Raw genomic sequence first — 21,057 nt, forward strand, 5'->3', positions numbered from 1 at the left:
TGAGCTTGCTGTCTCTCCCTAGATAGTAACCTGTGTCAGGGAGCCTGGGCTTGTGTATCGTTACGTGTGATATCACAGGTGCTGTTTGGGTACATTTGATCTCCTTGAACCTTTGGGGAGAATTGTGAGTGATGGGATATTTGACCTGAGTGGATTTTGTACAGAACCTCTAGGATCTATGTGCCTGTATAGCGAGGTGTGCATTTTTGGAGCTTTCTGGCATTTCAGTCCCTGGGTGTGAAATGTCTGTGTAGGCATCTGCACCCCAGAAATGAGAACTCTGAGCTTTTGATTCTGGGTCCCAAGTTGTGATGTCTCTGAGCTGCTTTATGGATGGGTTTGTCTAAAGGTGTAACTATGAGCTCTTTGGGAGTCTGTGAACAGGGTGCAGGTTTTCCGTTTGTCTGGGGACTTTATCTTAAGATTATATGATGTTCTTGAGTTATTAAAACCTCTGTCTTTCCCTTCAGGGGTTTTGTATTAGGTTGGTAAGTGTCCGAATGGTTTGGGAGTCAGTCTCCATGATGTGAAGTATCTGTGCAGTTCTCATTTGTTTCTGTCTTGAAGACTTTGGTCTGTTTGGAGGGTCTTTGTCACAGTGTGTATGGTTATGGGCTCAGTTGTGTTTGAGGGTCTGAGACCTGAGTTGTGAGCTCTGTCTTCAGAGATTCAGTGAGCTCTTTTTGGTGTCTCTGGTTATCTGGGCTGTTTCGAGTCTTTGTGTTAGAAATAAACCCTCTTATGTTCTTGGTTGTGAGGTCTCTGTCCAGGAACTGAGGGTTTGGAAGCTGGAAGATATGATTCTGAAGCCTGGAACCTTACATGCTGACTGTGTGTTGTTGAGCATATCACTTGTCTCATGGAATCTCAGTTTGTATCATAATTAACACAATGGAGCCAGTGCCCATCTTGGAGGGTACCTGTGCATGTTAGCAATGTGTGTAAAGGGCCTGGCTCAAGACTATCCTTCAGAAAATGTTTTCTGAGCACCTGCCATAGACCTGAGCACCACTCGAGGAGTTTGTGACAGGACAGAACTGACCAAGTCCTCCTTTCATAGACTTAGTGGTCTATAAATAAATCAAGGGTGGCTGGCACTATGAGGAAAGATAATGCTAGATCAGGGGAAAGGGTATATGTAGGTATGATGTTATTATTTTATTCAAGATAATGAGGGAAAGACTCCCTAAAAGATGGCAAGTAAGCAGAGATCTGGAGGAATTGAGGGAGCAGGCCATGGGGTTACCTAAGGGAAGAGCTTTCCAGGCAGAAGGAACAATAAATGCAATAGTCTTGGCCTGGAAATCTACTTGGCATGCTCCTGAATGTCAAGGAGTCCTGTGATGCACTGGGTTTGGCATGTACCACTCTTTGAAAGGGGCCTGGTGCTGCTGTCTCTGTTTCTCCCATAATCTGTGGTCGTCTGCATTTCATAGATGAAGGACTCAAGGCTCCAACATGTGCCCTGCACCTTCTCTCCTACCTATACCTGAAATTAGGAGTAAAACTTTTTGGTCCATCATGAGAGACAGAGAGCTTGAGTGTCCCAGCAGCAGGAATAATTGCATTCACGCTGAATGTCAGCCAAGCAGCGGAGATCAGTTATAATGTGGGAATCATGCCTTGTAATACTGCTACTCTAGATGGAGGGCAGGACTTAAGAAGGTAAAAGGAACCGGGGCAAAGGAGAGAGGCAGGAAGGGGAAGCTGGAGGACAATGAGAAGGGAAAAAAAAAAAAAAAACAGCGACTGGCTTCATCACATTGCTTGGATTTGGTCCAGTTCATGTTGATTGGCTGACTGTATTAGGACATATTCACCTTTTCCTGTCCTTACCCTTTCTTTCCCTTCCCTTTTTTGTGCCTGAGCAAGTCAGTCCTAAAGCCATTAGGTGTTGCCAGGCAAGGCATGTGTATGTGTAAAGGGGCATCCCTGCCTAGAGAGTCAGAGCCCAAGGTGGGAAGAAGGATATCCCTGGGGATTGGGTGGAAAGGAGGCTAACTGCTTCGTGGATTCAAGCTTGAGTGAGGTGTGGAAGTCAAGGGCAAGGGATGGTTCTGCACAGATTGTGAGGAGGACCCTTTTGTGGATGAGGGATCACTTATATGCATTAGGATTCATCAACTTGGCAAATACATAAGGATGCTGAGAGCCACATCTGTCATTTCTGGAAAAGGGAATTTCAAATATGGAAAGGAAGTAAACTAGAACAAATTCTGAGGAATTCTACTGGAATTAAAGGTCTCCATGCAAACTCGTAGTTTTCAATATGTGTGCATATGTAGCTAGATTGACATATAACTATAGCTGTGTGTAATATGTGTGAGTGTGCGTGTGATTGTGTACACGAATATATTCCCAAGTTCCTGAAAACAGCAACATTCCAATGGCAATAATTACACCTATCCCTAGATCCTAGCTTCTGAATACCATTCACCACTAAATTATGGGTTCCCAGGCTGAGGAGGGAAAGGATAAATGAGCCTAGTTCACCTTGTCATGTCACTAATAAGGGAAAGTTCAAGAATGATGGGGAGATGTCAGAGGGACACAGAATATAGCTTGAGGGCTCTCTGACTGGAAAAACTCATGACTCTTATTTTTTCCACCTTTTTTGAGGTACTATTGACATATAACCATATAACTTTACATCTCAAACTTGCATGTTTAAGATGCCAATGTAATACAATGTAATGCATGTAATACATGAATATTTGGCAAAACGATTACAACAGGGTTAGTTAGCACTCTATCCCCTCACATAATCCTTTTTAAAAATTGCTGAGGAAATAACATTTCAGATCTACCCTCTTAGATTTCACTATGTTATAAAGTTTTGTTAATTATATTCACCATGCTATATATTGGATCCCCATAACTTATTCATCTAATATCTGGAAATGTGTACCTTTTACCCAACATTTTTTCCAGGCCCTGGAGACCAACATTCTAAACTGCATTTCTGTGAGGTTGACTTTTTTAGATTCCACATATAAGTGAGAATATACAATATATATCTTTCTCTCCTTCACTTATTTCACTTAGTGTAAAGCCTTCAAAGTCGATTCGTGTTGTTGCAAAAAGCAGAATTTTCTTTGTGACTGAATAACATTCCATTATATATGTCACCATATTTTTATTAATTTATTTTATTTTTTTTTTATTCTTCCAATTTTATTTTATTTTTAAACTTTACATAATTGTATTAGTTTTGCCAAATATCAAAATGAATCCACCACAGGTATACATGTGTTCCCCATCCCGAACCCTCCTCCCTCCTCCCTCCCCATACCATCCCTCTGGGCCGTCCCAGTGCACCAGCCCCAAGCATCCAGCATCGTGCATCGAACCTGGACTGGCAACTCGTTTCCTACATGATATTTTACATGTTTCATTGCCATTCTCCCAAATCTTCCCACCCTCTCCCTCTCCCACAGAGTCCATAAGACTGTTCTATACATCAGTGTCTCTTTTGCTGTCTCGTACACCGGGTTATTGTTACCATCTTTCTAAATTCCATATATATGCGTTAGTATACTGTATTTATGTTTTTCCTTCTGGCTTACTTCACTCTGTATAATAGGCTCCAGTTTCATCCACCTCATTAGAACTGATTCAAATGTATTCTTTTTAATGGCTGAGTAATACTCCATTGTGTATATGTACCACAGCTTTCTTATCCATTCATCTGCTGATGGACATCTAGGTTGCTTCCATGTCTTGGCTATTATAAACAGTGCTGCGATGAACATTGGGGTACACGTGTCTCTTTCCCTTCTGGTTTCCTCAGTGTGTATGCCCAGCAGTGGGGTTGCTGGATCATAAGGCAGTTCTATTTCCAGTTTTTTAAGGAATCTCCACACTGTTCTCCATAGTGGCTGTACTAGTTTGCATTCCCACCAACAGTGTAAGAGGGTTCCCTTTTCTCCACACCCTCTCCAGCATTTATTGCTTGTAGACTTTTGGATCGCAGCCATTCTGACTGGTGTGAAATGGTACCTCATAGTGGTTTTGATTTGCATTTCTCTGATAATGAGTGATGTTGAGCATCTTTTCATGTGTTTGTTAGCCATCTGTATGTCTTTTTTGGAGAAATGTCTATTTAGTTCTTTGGCCCATTTTTTGATTGGGTCGTTTATTTTTCTGGAGTTGAGCTGTAGGAGTTGCTTGTATATTTTTGAGATTAGTTGTTTGTCGGTTATCAAGACAGTATGGTACTGGCACAAAGACAGAAATATTGATCAATGGAATAAAATAGAAAGCCCAGAGATAAATCCACGCACATATGGACACCTTATCTTCGACAAAGGAGGCAAGAATATACAATGGATTAAAGACAATCTCTTTAACAAGTGGTGCTGGGAAATCTGGTCAACCACTTGTAAAAGAATGAAACTGGACCACTTTCTAACACCATACACAAAAATAAACTCAAAATGGATTAAAGATCTAAACGTAAGACCAGAAACTATAAAACTCCTAGAGGAGAACATAGGCAAAACACTCTCCGACATACATCACAGCAGGATCCTCTATGACCCACCTCCCAGAATATTGGAAATAAAAGCAAAAATAAACAAATGGGACCTAATTAACCTTAAAAGCTTCTGCACATCAAAGGAAACTATTAGCAAGGTGAAAAGACAGCCTTCAGAATGGGAGAAAATAATAGCAAATGAAGCAACCGACAAACAATTAATTTATTTTAATTGGAAGATAATTACTTTACAATATTGTGATGTCTTTGTAATACATCAACATGAATCAGCTATAGGAATACGTGTGCCCCCCATCTTGAACCACCCTCCCCTCTCCCTCCCCACCCTATCCCTCTGGCTTTGGGTGCCCTGCTCCATGCATGTAACTTGTACTGGGCATCTATTTTACATATGGTAAAAACATGTTTCAATGCTATTCTCTCAAATCATCCCACGCTCTCCATCTCCCACTGAGTCCAAGAGGCTGTTGTTTATATCTCCGTCTCCTTTGCTCTCCAGCACATAGGATCATCAGCACCATCTTTCTAAATTCCATGTATATGCATTAATATACAATATTTGTCTTTCTCCTTCTGACTTACTTCACTCTGTATAATAGCCTCCAGGTTCATCTACCTCATTAGAATGGACTCAAATGCATTCCTTTTTATAGCTGAGTAATATTCCATTGTGTATATGTACCACAACTTCACTACCCACTCATCTGCCTATGGACACATCTACATTGCTACCATGTCATAGCTATTGTAAATAGTGCTCCAATGAACATTGGGGTACATGTGTCTCTTTCAGTTCTGGTTTTCTCAGGGTGTATGCCCAGCAGTGGGATTGCTGGGTCATATGGCAGTTCTACTCCCAGTTTTTAAAGGAATCCCACGGTGTTCTCCATACTGGCTGTACCAGTTCGCATTCCCACCAACTGTGTAAGACGGTTCCCTGTTCTGCACACCCTCTCCAGGATTTGTTGTTTGTAGACTTTTTGATGATGGCCATTCTGACCAGTGTCACCACGTTTTCTATATCCATTCATCCCTTCATAGACACTTAGTTGCTTACAACTTTTGGTTGAAGCTTCAAGGTTACTGTTAGTCCTCCAACATTGGTTTTCAGAATCATTTGACTACTCTAGTTCATTTGCCTTACCACAGAAATTTTATCATCAGTTATTCTATATGTACAAAAAAGTCCTGCCGGGATTTCTGACTGGAATTGTATGAAATTGATGAATCTGTATGGGGACTACTAACATCCTAATTATATTGAATTTCTGAACCCATGAACACACTGTGTGCCTCCATTTTGTTAGGTCTTATTTAAGGAACCTCATCACATTATCTTTTCTGCCATTATTTTATCAAGTCTAATTCTCATGTATCAAGTTCTGAAGATATGAAACTATTAGTAGTCAGACTTTCATCAGTAATGATTTATTTCTTGTGCAGTTTTCACATTCCCCATTTTATTGTGTTTCTCATTTCTTCTGCTAATATTCATGATTGTTTAATCGAAGGGTGATGGTATGGATATTTTCTGAGGTAAATAGTGGGATGTTCAGGTATGTTTTTGGATGAAGAGTCTGAGGACGGGGGCACAGGGGAGAGAGAGCAGAATGGGACTGGGGGAGGTGAAAGCGTGGGGGCAGGGACAGGGAGCTACTAGTACAAGCGGAAACAGAAGTGAAGAGACACAAGAATAAGAGCTCCCCTTCTGGATCGTGCTTAGCTCTCTGTGTACACATGCATAAAAAGTCTTTGAATACTCATAGCAGCACCGTGAGGTAAGCATTTTTAATGCTATCATCCCTTTCCGCAGCTGAGGTGCAGAGACACGTAGTCGTTAATCGGTGAATGAATTTGCACAAAGTCCGCTAGCTGGCAAGAGCTGAGTCAGACTGGTGCCCAGGCCAGAGAGAAACAGAGAGGTGTGGTATCTGACCCCCAATCTGGAATACAGTGCAGTCTCTAGTGTACTCTGGATCAAAAGGCAGATCAACATGTCCATCTGCATGAAACATTACTATGGATCTGTGTATGGATTGAACAGAGTGTCTCCTAAGTGCATGAAAGACCATGGGGCGTCACGTCAACATGCACACATCACAGAGAACAGTTCCTGGTCCATATCAAGGTATAAACATGTATTTCCTCTGACCAACATTAGTGGAGCACCCTCATAATTATGGAAAGTAGTATAACCATAGTGATAAACAGATAGAACCACAGATACAATATCATGAATACATTACCTCCCCACCTCCAGATTTTCTTAAATGCAGAGAACAAAACCTGGAAGGCAATAGACCACATACTAAGTTTTTTTCTCTTAAGGGTGACATTCTAGATAATTTCCAAATAACATTTTATTAGCATTTTAGTTTATTGTGTCTTTATTGTTACATAGGCAGTTTATAAATTATAATTGAAAAATGGACTTTCTGAAGACTCGTTCTCCTCAGGTATCTTGAGGTTTCAGCATAAAAAAAGTTGTGTTGGTATCCCTGCCAGGTGAAAACCCAATCAGCCCACTAAAGTCAGAAGTAATATCTTTGGTACGGTAGGTGGGGGGCTGTGGGGAGTAGAGAGTTCCTGATGGAAGGCTGGCTAAGCCTGCAAGCATTGTGAAAAAGGTCAGATGCTATAGGCCCAAACCAAACAACAAATGACAGGTCCCAAGGAAAACACTGCTGTTCTATCCCCAGAAATGTCTGTGTTAGGGCTTTCGGACTGTTGCTTTCTTGGCTCCCATGATGCAGTGGGGCAGCTTGTGGCACTTTATAACACAGTCCTGCTTTGACCTAGGCTGTGGATGAGAGTCACAGCTTCCTCTGCAGCACTGCCCCTTTTGTGGGTGATCTGGAGCCCCTTTTGTGGTGTCTGGGATCCTACAGATTCCGAAGAGAAAGGAGAAAGAAAATACATAGCACCGGGGCTACGTGCACCCTCCCTGATAGAGATGCAGGTGCAACTTGTTTCAGTAACCAGTTGGGGATGAGCAGAGTTGGATTCGGTGACTCAAGAAAGAAATGTGGATGTGAATGTAAAGGGAGAAAACACATTGAGAGGGGATAAACAGCTACAACTCCCATTTCTGTAGCAGGGCAGGGTGCTCCATTACTGTTGTGAGAAGGTTCCCTGGTCTGAGCTCTGAGAGGGAGTGATGAGCATTCTAAGGACACATCATCAACCCTAAGCAGGGGGCGCTGAGTGTGTGAAGACATAAGTCTCAGTCTTTACCACTGAGAGACACAGAAGACTTCTTAGCCCCTCTGAGAGTGGGGCTGTGGCACCTTGCTGCTGCTGCTGCTAAGTCACTTCAGTCGTGTCCGACTCTGTGTGACCCCATAGACGTCAGCCCACCAGGCTCTCCTGCCCCTGGGATTCTCCAGGCAAGAACACTGGAGTGGGTTGCCATTTCCTTTTCCAATGCATGAAAGTGAAAAGTGTAAGTGAAGTCGCTCAGTCGTGTCCGACTCTTAGTGATCCCATGGACTGCAGCCTACCAGGCTCCTCCATCCATGGGAGTTTCCAGGCAAGAGTGCTGGAGTGGGGTGCCATTGCCTTCTCCGTGTGGCACCTTAGGGAAGCTCAAAGGTAAGGTGGTGGTGGTGGTGGTTGTTCAGTCATTCTGTCGTGTCTGACTCTTTGTGACCCCATGGACAGCAGCATGCCAGGCTCCTCTAGCCTACACTATCTCCCCGAGTTTGATCAAATTAATGTCCATTGTGTTGGTGATGCTATCTAACCATCTAACCCTCTGCCACTGCCTTCTCGTCCTGCCTTCTATCTTTTCCAGCATCAGGGTCTTTTCCAATGATTCAGTTATTTGCATCAGGTGGCCAAAGTATTGCAGCTTCAGCATCAGTCCTTCCAGTGAACATTCAGAGTAGACTTCCTTTAGGATTGGTGGGATTGTTCTCCTTGCTGTCTGAGAGATTCTCAAGGGGCATCTCTAGCACCACAATCGAAAACATCATTTCTTCGGCACTCAGCTTTCTTAGTGACCCAGCTCACACATCTGTACATCACTACTGGAAAAACCATAGTTTTGACTCTATGGACTTTTGTCAACAAAATGATGACTCTGTTTTTTAATATGCTGTCTAGGTTTGTCATGGGCTTCCCTGGGGGCTCAGCGGTAAAGAATCCATCTGCAATGCAAAAGACTTAGGAGAATTGGGTTCAGTCCCTGGGTTGGGAAGATCCCCTGGAGGAGGGCATAGCCACCCACTCCAGTGTTCTCGCCTGGAGAATCCCCTGGACAGAGGAGCCTGGCGGGCCTTGGTCCTTGGGGTGGTAAAAAATTGGACACTGCTGAAGTGCCTGAGAATTTATGCAAGCTAGCTTTGTCATAGCTTTCCTTCCAAGGAGGAAGCATGTTTTAATTTCATGGCTGCACTCACCAGCCACAGTGATTTTGGGACCCAAGAAAATAAAATCTGTCACTGCTTCTGCTTTCCCCCCTTCTATTTGCAGTGAAGTGATAGGACCAGATACTGTGATCTTAGTTTTTTAAATGTTGAGTTCTAAGCCAGCTTTTTCACTCTCCTCTTTTACACTTATTAAAAGCTTGTTTAGTCATTCTTCACTTTCTACCATTAGATTGGTATCATCTGCATATCTGAACTTGTTGATATTTCTCCCAGCAATCTTGATTCCAGCTTGTGAGTCATCCAACCCAGCATTTCAATGATGTACTCTGTGTATAAATTAAATAACCAGAGTGACAATATATAGACTTGTCATACTCCTTTCCCAATTTTAAAGCAGTCAGCCATTTCATCTATGGTTCTAACTATTCCTTCTTGACCTGCATAAAGGTTTCTCAGGAGACAGGTCAGGTAGTTTGGAACTCCCCTATGTTTAAGAATTTTCAACCTTTGTTCTGATCCACACAGGTTGAGGCCTTAGTGTAGTCAATGAAGCAGAAGTAGATGTTTTTCTGGGATTCCCTTACTTGCCCCATGATTTAATGGATGTTGGCAATTTGATCTTTGATTCCTCTCCCTCTTCGAAACCTAAGTTGTATATCTGGAAGTTATCGGTTCCCATACTGTTGAAGCCTAGCTTGAAGGAGTTTACCAGCCAGGAGGCTTCAGAAATTGGGGACAATCTAAGTGGAGAACTTAGGAAATTGGAGGGTGTGAAGGAAGCCTGATAAGAGAGACAAGAAAAGGAAGCTGTACATTTGATGTTGCTAGCAAGATGGGAAGGGGCTAGACCATGCCTGTAAGTCCTTGTGTAGGAGAGTAACCTTTATCTAGAAAGTCATAGACAGTTCTGCAACTGTAAGAGAGATGGGGAGAGAGTGCAGAGAAGGAGACAGACACCCTGAGTGGATGTGAGAGACCAGTTAGAAGGGGGTTTGACGATTAGATGGAGGGCGGCTTTGGACTAGAGCAAATGTGGTGGACACAGGAAAAAGTATAGATGCATTAGACATTTACAAAGTTAAATGGATAGAACTCAGCAAGAATTTGGACTTGAGGTGAAGGAGAGGGAATCATAAACATGGTTAAAACCAAGTTTGTGTGTCCTGTCAAAAGAGTACAAAACTGTCATGGGGATTCCTGGAAATTGGCCAGGTCTGGGAAGAATTCCAAAATAAGATTTTTATGTTTTTGAGTTCATGGTCTAATGGGTACAATAACCAATATTTAAATACTTCAAAGTTTCTTTTCCTTTAAAAAAAAGTATTGGTGTGCGTGTGTGTGTGTGTTAGTCGCTCAGTTGTGTCCGGGTCTTTGTGACCCCATGGACTGTAGCTGTCCAGGTTCCTCTGTCCATGGGATTCTCCAGGCAAGAATACTGGAGTGGGTTGACACTTCCTTCTACAAGCAATAAAAGCCAACACTTTCAAGCATTACAATTTGTAAAGTTTTGTTTTGTTTTAATTTTACATGTTTCTTTTTTAAATTAATTTATTTATTTTACTTTAAAAAATCGTATTGGTTTTGCCATACATTGACCTGAATCCACCATGAGTGTACATGTGTTTGCCATCCTGAACAACCTTCCCACCTCCCTCTCCATCCCATCCCTTTGGGTCATCCCAGTGCACCAGCCCCAAGCACCCTGTATCATGCATCAAACCTGGACTGGCGATTCGTTTCACATATGATATTTTACATATTTCAGTGCCATTCTCCCATATCATCCCTCCCTCGCCCTCTCCCACAGAGTCCAAAAGACTGTTCTATACATCTGTGTCTCTTTTGCTGTCTCTCACATACAGGGTTATCGTTACCTTCTTTCTAAATTCCATGTATATGCATTAGAATACTATATTGGTGTTTTTCTTTCTGGCTTACTTCACTCTGTATAATAGGCTCCAGTTTCATCCACCTCATTAGAACTGATTCAAATGTATTCTTTTTAATGGTTGAGTAATATTCCATTGTGTATATGTACCACAGCTTTCTTATGCATTTGTCTGCTGATGGACATCTAGGTTGCTTCTATGTCCTGGCTATTATAAACAGTGCTGCGATGAATATTGGGGTATACATGGCTCTTTCGATTCTGGTTTCCTCAGTGTTTATGCCCAGCAGTGGGATTGCTGGGTCATATGGCAGTTTTATTTCCAATTTTTGAAGGAATCTCCACATTGTTCTCCATAGTGGGTGTACTAGCTTGTATTCCCACCAACAGTGTAAGAGGGGTCCCTTTTCTCCACACCCTCTCCAGCATTTATTGCTTGTAGACTTTTGGATAGCACCAATTCTGACTGGCGTGAAATGGTACCTCATTGTGGTTTTGATTTGCATTTCTCTGATAATGAGTGATGTTGAGCATCTTTTCATGTATTTGTTAGACATCTGTATGTCTTCTTTGGAGAAACGTCTGTTTAGTTATTTAGTCCACTTTTTGATTGGGTCGTTTATTTTTCTGGAATTGAGCTGCAGGAGTTGCTTGTATATTTTTGAGATTAATTGTTTGTCCATTGCTTCGTTTGCTATTATTTTCTCCCATTCTGAAGGCTGTCTTTTCACCTTGCTTATAGTTTCCTTTGTTGTGCAGAAGCTTTTAATTTTAATTAGGTCCTATTTGTTTATTTTTGCTTTTATTTCCATTACTCTGGGAGGTGGGTCATAGAGGATCCTGCTGTGGTTTGTGTCAGAGTGTGTTTTGCCTATGTTTTGCTCCTGCTTATTTAACTTATATGCAGAGCACATCATGAGAAACGCTGGGCTGTAAGAAGCACAAGCTGGAATCAAGATTGCCAGGAGAAATATCAATAACCTCAGATATGCAGATGACATCACCCTTATGGCAGAAAGTGAAGAGGAACTAAAAAGCCTCTTGATGAAAGTGAAAGAGGGGAGTGAAAAAGTTGGCTTAAAGCTCAACATTCAGAAAACTAAGATCATGGCATCTGGTGCCATCACTTCATGGGAAATAGATGGGGAAACAGTGGAAACAGTGGCTGACTTTATTTTTGGGGGGCTCCAAAATCACTGCCGATGGTGATTGCAGCCATGAAATTAAAAGACACTTACTCCTTGGAAGGAAAGTTGTGACCAACCTAGATAGCATATTCAAAAGCAGAGACGTTACTTTGCCAACAAAGGTCCATCTAGTCAAGGTTATGGTTTTTCCAGTGGTCATGCATGGATGTGAGAGCTGGACTGTGAAGAAAGCTGAGTGCTGAAGAATTGATGCTTTTGAACTGTGGTGTTGGAGAAGACCCATGAGAGTCCCTTGGACTGCAAGGAGATCCAACCAGTCCATTTTAAAGGAAATCAGTCCTGGATGTTCATTGGAAGGACTGATGCTAAAGCTGAAACTCCAATACTTTGGCCCCCTCATGAGAAGAGTTGACACATTGGAAAAGACCCTGATGCTGGGAGGGATAGGGGGCAGGAGGGATAGGGGGCAGGAAGAGAAGGGGACGAAAGAGGATGAGATGGCTGGATGGCATCACTGACTCGATGGACATGAGTTTGAGTGAACTCCGGGAGCTGGTGATGGACAGAGAGTCCTGGCGTGCTGCAATCCATGGGGTTGCAAAGAGTCAGACACGACTGAGCAACTGAACTGAACTGAACTGAACTGAGGAGTTTTATAGTTTCTGGTCTTACGTTTAGGCCTTTAATCCATTTTTAGTTTATTTTTGTGTATGGTGTTAGAAAGTGTTCTAGTTTCATTTTTTTACAAGTGGTTGACCAGTTTTCCCACCACTTGTTAAAGAGATTGTCTTTTCTCCATTATATATTCTTGCCTCCTTTGTCGAAGATAAGGTGTCCACAGGTGCATGGATTTCTCTCTGGGCTTTCTATTTTGTTCCATTGATCTATATTTCTGTCTTTGTGACAGTACCATACTGTCTTGATGAATGTGGCTTTGTAGCAGAGCCTGAAGTCAGGCAGGTTGATTCCTCCAGTTCCATTCTTCTTTCTCAACATTGCTTTGGCTATTCGAAGTTTTTGTATTTCCATACAAATTGTGAAATTATTTGTTCTAGTTCTCTGAAAAATACTGTTGGTAGCTTGATAGGGATTGCATTGAATCTATAGATTGCTTTGGGTAGTATACTCATTTTCACTATATTGATTCTTCTGATCCATGAACACGGTATATTTCTCCATCTACTTGTGTCCTCTTTGATTTCTTTCACCAGTGTTTTATAGTTTTCTATATATAAGTCTTTTGTTTCTTTAGGTAGATATATTCCTAAGTATTTTGTTCTTTTCGTTGCAATGGTGAATGGAATTGTTTCCTTAATTTCTCTTTCTGTTTTCTCATTGTTAGTGTATAGGAATGCAAGGGATTTCTGTGTGTTAATTTTATATCCTGCAACTTTACTATATTCATTGATTAGCTCTAGTAATTTTCTGGTGGAGTCTTATAGGGTTTTCTATGTAGAAGATCATGCCATCTGCAAACAGTGGGAGTTTTACTTCTTCTTTTCCAATCTGGATTCCTTTTATTTCTTTTTCTGCTCTTATTGCTGTGGACAAAACTTCCAAAACTATGTTGAACAGTAGTGGTGAGAGTGGGCAACCTTGTTTTGTTCCTGACTTTAGGGGAAATGCTTTCAATTTTTCATCATTGAGGATAATGTTTGCTGAGGGTTTGTCATATATAGCTCTTATTATATTGAGGTATGTTCCTTCTATTCCTGCTTACTGGAGGTTTTTTTTTTTTATCATAAATGGATGTTGAATTTTGTCAAAGTCTTTCTCTGCATCTATTGAGATAATCATGTGGTTTTTATTTTTCAATTTGTTAATGTGGTGTATTACATTGATAGATTTGCAGATATTGAAGAATCCTTACATCCCTGGGATAAAGTCCACTTGGTCATGATGTATCATCTTTTTAATATAATAATAGAGTTTTTACAAATGTATATTGTGGTATAAATGCTACCACAATAAAAATGTAGAAAGCTTCCCATTGTTCAAAAATGTTCCCTTGGGCTGTTTGTATTCACACTCCTTCCTGCACTTCTATACCCTGGCATGCACAGATATATGCAACAGCTATATGTGCAAACAGCTGTGCCTTTTCCAGAAGTCCATTGACTTGAAATCATATAATATGTAGCCTTCTGTGTCTGGTTTCTCTCTTTTGCACAGTTGAGATGCATCCTTGCTGTTACATGCATTAGTGCCCCCCCCTTTTTTTTTATTACCATGTAGTGTTTCTTTGTACGGCTATACTCTTGTTTTTCCTTCATTTGTATACCAGTTGTTGAATAGTTGGGTTGTTTCTAGGTTTGGTTATTAGGAATTCATGTGTGGAATATTTGAGTACACGTCTTTTGTGTGAGCACGTTTTCATTTCTCTTGGTTAAAATTTTCCAGGAGTAGAATTGCTGGGTCATATAAAGCTTCCCAGGTGGCGCTACTGGTAAACAACCCACCTGCCAGTGCAGGAGACTCAGGTTCGATCCCTGAGTCTGGAAAATCCCCTGGACTAGCAAATAGCAAACCGCTCCAGTATTCTCGCCTAAAAAATTCCATGGACAGGGGTCCTGGCAGGTACAGTCCACAGGGGCCCAAAGAGTTGAACACAACTGAGCGACTGAACACACACACACATACATGCTAATTTATGTATTTTGAATCTAAACTGTGTCCTCTGTAGAAAACATATAGTTGGATCTTGTTGGTTTTTTTTTTTTTTTTTTTTAAACTGGTCTTTCAATGTCTGCCTTCTGGTTAGATTGTTTTATCTATTCACATTTAGTGTTGATACAGACTTACATCTGCCTATATATTTTTCGGTCTCATGTCGTATTTTTCTATGGTCCTCATTTTACAGCTCTCTTTTGCATTCAATGGATATTTTCTAATGTACCATTTTAAATTTTTTACTGATTTTCCCACTACTTTTAAGTTATTTCCTTAGCTATAGGCTATCATAAACATCTTACTTTATCACAATCAGCTTGAAATTTATACTAATTCTAATGAGATACAGAAACAGTACTCCTATATCGCCCTATTCCAGTTTCCCTCTTTTCCTCATATTGTCACATATATAGTAAATCTACAAAGGGTACATCCCATTAATACATTCTTATCATCGCTGTATTATATATAACATTATGTCTATGAAAAGCTGATATAAGGCAGAGTATCAGGTATCTATTTAAAGCTTATGTTAAATCCACCTTCTCTGTCATGATTTCTGAGTCTTTGCATATATTCGTGTGGATTTGACATCTAAGGAACCAGACTTGTTTTTTCCTTACCTAATACAGCTTTGCTCCCAACTACATCCTTTGTGCTGTTATTGCAAATATATTACATTCCATATGTTATTGGCCCAACAATAATTGGACTTCTCTGGTTGCTCAAATGGTAAACAATCTGTCTGCAGTGCAGCAAACCGGGGTTTGATCCCTTGGTCAGGAAGATCTCCTGGAGAAGGGAATGGCTAACCACTCCAGTATTCTTGCCTGGAGAATCCCATGGACAGAGGAGCCTGACGGGCTACAGTAATGGGGTCACCAAGAGTCAGACATGACTAAGAAACTACCATTTTCACAACAATAATTTCTGTGATATTGTTTTAGACAGTTGCTTTTTAAATACAGGAAGAAAGGAGTGAAATATGTATTCATAAAGTATTGCTGTTCATATAAGTAACTTTACCTGTACTTTCTTTTTTTCACATGCATTCTGATTAACATCTGAATTCACTTATTGCAGACTGAATAATTTCCTTTTGTTTTTCTTGTAAGACAGTTTTATCAAAACATTCCCTGAGTTTGTTTTTTTTTTTAATTTGGGAATGCCTTTATTTCGCTTTCATATTAGTTTTTTTTTTTTAAGCCACTTTATTGTCAGATGTTTGATATGTTAAAAAGCTATATACACACCTGTGAAATCATCACCAGCTTCAATATACAAAACTCAACTGTATTTCTGTACTAGTGGTGAATACTCCTAGTAAGTAAGAAGATTCCAGTTATAATAGAATAAGAAAAAAACAATATACTTGGGAGTTAATTTAACCAAGGAGGTGTAAGATTTGTACACTGAAAATGACAAAACACAGTTGAAAGAAATTAATGAAAATTTAAGCAAATGGTCACTGACTATCAATGGGCACTAGAGTTTCCCCTAGAAATTTGCTGTCATTGTACACACATCTCTGAGCATGGGAATATTTCTTTAAGGCACATTCATAGCAGTGAGACCGCTGGATCAAAGACTTCCTTGGCAAAACAAACATCTCTGGAGTACCTACTGCGTGCATGTGCCTGACACTATTCTAAACACCAAGGAGGCATCACAAAATAAGACTGACACATGTCTCTCTTTCATGAAGGCAAATGCTGGTGAAGGTGAGGGCAGGAGGGAATGCAAATTCTGAGGAGTGCTGCCACAGACCCCTGCAAAGGTGTTTCACCAGTTCACACTGGCCTCAGTGAGGCAGGGGAGTGAATGTGCCTTTACTGGCATCCTGGCACCATTTGTAAGGTGGGAAGTCTAGGCAAGAAGCTGGACTCCTTATGTCCAGTTCCCTAGAAGAGCTTCAAGTCCACAACTAGGAATGATCCACGTAGGGATTTCAGGGGACGTGAATACCCTAGGTGTTCATACCCTAGGTTGTGACATCACAAAGTGTATTTGACAAAGCATGGGAGGTCTCTGACCCTTCGGTGGCTTCTGCACCCTGAGTGTGCCATCTCTGACCTGGAGATAAGTCTGTGAGCTAGGGACTGAGGGTGTTGAAACCTTGAGGGATTTACTATGTTTTGGGCTGTGAACTTTGGGGTTTATAGGATTCCAGTTCCATGGTCTGAGGTCTCTTTGGTGTTGGCTGCATGAAACACTGTTTTCTTATATATCCTCTGTTGAATGTAAATCTTCCCCTCTCTCCATCTTCACTTATTCCCAAACCTGCAGAATATCATCAGTTCCACAACAAAGCCATCAGACAGAAGCACCACTGTACAACCCATGGTGGAAACCTTCTTTGTCATTGACATGTCTGCTTTCTCCAAACCTGCCTCCTGCCTCTGAGCCTTGCTCTCTGGTGCGGCCCCTCTGCTCAGCTGTCTGGTATCCTGAAGTCTGGGGAAGACTTCCAACCCGAGAAGTGCAGGGGAACTGGAGGTCACACCCCAAGGAGAAAACGACAAGGCCATTTTAACTCTTCCCAACATTTCCAGTCATTCCAAAATGTAAATGAATGCTTGTTAGCCTCTCTTTTGCAAAAGTAATTGAAATCTTCCTGCAGTTGTGTGTCAAGCAGGAGTGCATTGAAGACACTGGGAGCAAGTCACCTGAATACTGGCAGGGCGTGGGGGGGGGGGGAAGGCTGCATGGGTGGTCAGTCCTGTCCGACTCTTTGTGACACCATGGTTGATAGCCTGCTGGATTCTTCTGTCCATGGGGTTTTCCAGGCAAGAATACAGGAGTGGGTTACCAATTCCTCTCCCTGGGGATCTTCTCGATCCAGGGATCTAACCCATGTCCTCCTGTCTTCTGCATTGGCAGGCAGGTTGTTTACCACTGTGCCACCTGGGAAGCCCTTATTGGGCTGGGGGCAGGGAGGGGGTGTGGAAAACTTCCTCTTGTATTTTTAAATGGAAAGCTTGACAAGTAAGAATAAGAAAAGAGAAAAAACAAGTACTACACTTGCTGAAAGTGAAAGTCGCTCAATTGTATGGGACTTTTTGTGACCCCATGGTCTATACAGTCCATGGAATTCTCCAGGCCAGAATACTGGAGTGGGTAGCCTTTCGATTCTCCAGGGGATCTTCCCAACCCAGGGAATGAACCCAGGTCTCCCACATTGCAGGCAGATTCTTTACCAGCTGAGCTATCAGGGATTGAAGCATTTCACGTTGTTGTTGTTCAATAGCTCATTCATGTCTGACTCTTTGCAGCCGCATGGACTGAAGCATGCCAGGCATCCCTGTCCTTCACTATATCCCGGAGTTTGCATAAACCCATGTCCATTGAGGCAATGATGCCATCCAACCATTTCATCCTCTTTCACCCCCTTCTCCTCCTGCCCTCAATCTTTCCCAGCATCAAGATGTTTTCTAATAAGTTGGCTCTTCACACCAGGTAGCCAAAGTATTGGAGTTTCAGCTTCAGCATCAGTCTTTCCAATGAATATTCAGGGTTGATTTTCTTTAGGACTGACTTATTGGCTCTCCTTGCAATCCAAACTTCTTCAGCATCTCAGTTTGAAAGCTTCACTTCTTTGGTGCTCAGCCTTCTTTATCGTCCAACTACATCCATACATGACTACTGGAAAAACTATAGCTTTCACGATATGGGCCATTGTTGGCAAAATAATGTCTCTGCTTTATAACATGCTGTCTAGGTTTGTCATAGCTTTTCTCCCAAGGAGCAAGCATCTATTAATTTAATGGTTGCAGTCACAGTCCACAGTGGTTTTGGAGCCCCCCCAAAATAAAATCTGTTGATGTTTCCATTTTTTCCCCATCTATTTGCCATGAAGTGATGGGACCGGAAAGGATGATCTTAATTTTTGAATGTTGAGTTTTAAGCCAGCTTTTTCATGCTCCTCTTTCACCAGCCTGGAGATGCGCTTTAGATTCTCTTTGCTTTCTGCCATAAGGGTGGTGTCATCTGCATATCTGAGGATATTGTTATTTTTAAAAGCAATCTTGATTCCAGATTGAGCTTCATCCAGCCCGAAATTTTGCATGATGTACTCTTCATATAATTTAAATAAGCAGGGTGACAATATTACAGCCTTGATGTACTCCTTTCTGAAATTTAAATCAGTCCGTTGTTCCAGGTCCGGTTCTAACTGTTGCTTCTTGACCTGCATACAGCTTTCTCAGGAGGCAGGTAAGGTGATCTGGTAGTCCCATCTCTTTAAGAATTTTCCAGTTTGTTGTGATCCACACAAAGGTTTTAGTGTAGTCAGTGAAGCAGAAGTAGATGTTTTTCTGGAATTCCCTTGCTTTTTCTATGATCCAACAGATGTTGGCAATTGGATCTCTGGTTCCTCTGCCTTTTCTAAATCTATGTTGTACATCTGGTACTTCTCCATCCACGTACTGTTGAATCCTAGCTTGATGGATTTTGAGAATGACCTTGCTAGTATGTGAAATGATCACAATTGTGCAGTAGTTTGAACATTCCTTGGCATTGCCCTTTTTGGGATTGGAATGAAAACTGACCTTTTCCAGTCCTGTCGCCACTGCTGAGTTTTCCAAATCTCCTGGCCTATTGAGTGCAGCACAGTAACAGCCTCATCTTTTAGGATTTGAAGTAGCTGGAATTCCATAACCTCCCCTACCTTTGTTCATAGTAATGCTTCCTAAGGCCCACATGACTTCACATTTCAGGATGTTTCATATTGTTTCCCATTGGCACAACCAAATTCATAAAAAATTTGGAAGCTGTGTCTCAGAAGCTGCAACAATTCATATTCAATGTGGGTGCCCAAAAACATGAGGCCCAAAATCTAAACATTGAAAATACCTACATTCCTTTAAAGACAGGCGTTTACACTTTGAAGTGAAGCCAGGTGACTCCTGAGTCCCAGGTCACAGAGCTGCTGGGCTGGAGGTGTGGCTGAAACTGAGGCACCCGCAACTTGAGGCCCTCTCCCTGCGTGGAGGGAGGGCCTGCCCCAAGGACGAGAAGAACAGGACCCTCAGGGGTCTCACAGTCTAGCAGGAAGGCAGGCACATTGCTTCAGGCAGCAAATATTCATCAAGGGTTTTCTTGGCTCTCTGTGGTGGATACAAGTGGCCAGCCCACAGATATCCCTGCACTGGACTTGACTCTCCCTGAAGGGGAAGGGCTAGGAGGCACCAAGTAAACCCTCCCCATAACAACCCAGGACATTATACAGTGTGTTAGAAGGTGATCGTACTGTGATCAGATAAATGTAAATCCTGTAAGGGACTGGTACTGTGGGCAACAAGGGGGAGAGCTTCAATCACAGTATTGACCACAGCAACCAAGGTGGACTTCATTGAGGAGGTGATATTTTCACAAAGACATGAAGGGGGAAAGGAGTCAGCACAGCACAGCATACATCTGGGGTCAGGATATTGCAGAAGAGGGAACGATGGGGATAAATGCTGGGGGCAGACACAGCCAGGAGGCGGGGGCAACCGGAAGCAAATGGAAAGCAGGGACAAGATCACACGGCAGTGGGTGAGCATCTGCTCTGTCAGTGGACCAACAGGGACAAGCAGGGGTCATAGGTGCTGAAGGAGAGGCCTGTGCCAGGCCTTCAAGGGAGGCAGAGGCAGGACAGGGGGAAAGAGCAGACACAGTTGAGGCGGGGCAAGCAAGGAGTGAGGAGGATGCAGGAGGGACAGCTCTGAGTGAGGCTGACGGCCTCACCTGGACTCGACATGTGCTTCCTCCCTGTGCCCATGTCCCCGACTCCATAGATGCCTGTGCTCCAGGCACAGTGTCACAGACTCCACTAGCAGCCTGAGGTCATTCAACAGCCCATCATCTGGACACATAGTTGCGGGGCCTACACTGCCACCTGGTTCTTGGGAAACGTTCAGTGACCTGACTGGTGCTCTCAGGATCTTGACCCCAGTTCCACTGTGAAGCTAGAACTGTGGCTTATGAGGCAACAGAGTGACCCACATGTGTGTAATGAAACTTGCAGCCTCTTTGATTAGGAGTTTCCAGAATTAGGGGTCATATGAAAGATGCAGTCGCCCCCCTCCGCCCCCCACCCTCCATGGCCAAAGGAAGAGAATCTGATTCCACAGATGTCCTGCTTACTCTATTCTCCTGTGTCAATATTGACACAAAAGTAACTGGTCCAAGAAGAGCTACCCTTTATTGATCAAGTATTTACATTGAGTCACGGTCCTTCATTCACTGAGGAAGTAGTTCTAAGCAGGGATCAGACATTATGTCTCCTCCTACCTCTGCGAATTGGTTAGGGATGATGGGGACTGTAACCTCCAAGCAGATGACTGCCACGTGCTGTGTGAGAAAAGCGATGGCAGGATTTAAATTGTAGAACTCTGGGAACACAGAAGAGAACATCTGACCCCTGCCATAGTGTCTGGAAGTGTGATGTGGTGTGGGTCCCTGGTCAGGGCACATTCTCGGGAGGCTGGGGGAGGGTTCTTG

At 42.3% G+C, this 21,057-nt stretch overlaps 1 protein-coding gene across 6 annotated transcripts in view; it reads left to right on the forward strand.

Moving 5' to 3' along the window:
• The window catches only part of LOC100297099 (P antigen family member 3), a 418,811-nt gene that overhangs the window by 20,543 nt on the left and 377,211 nt on the right, over nucleotides 1-21,057 (forward strand). The gene's annotated exons all lie outside the window — the stretch shown is intronic.

The sequence above is a fragment of the Bos taurus genome, chromosome X (assembly GCF_002263795.3).
Source record: "Bos taurus isolate L1 Dominette 01449 registration number 42190680 breed Hereford chromosome X, ARS-UCD2.0, whole genome shotgun sequence".
In the NCBI taxonomy this organism is placed as follows: Eukaryota; Metazoa; Chordata; class Mammalia; order Artiodactyla; family Bovidae; genus Bos; species Bos taurus.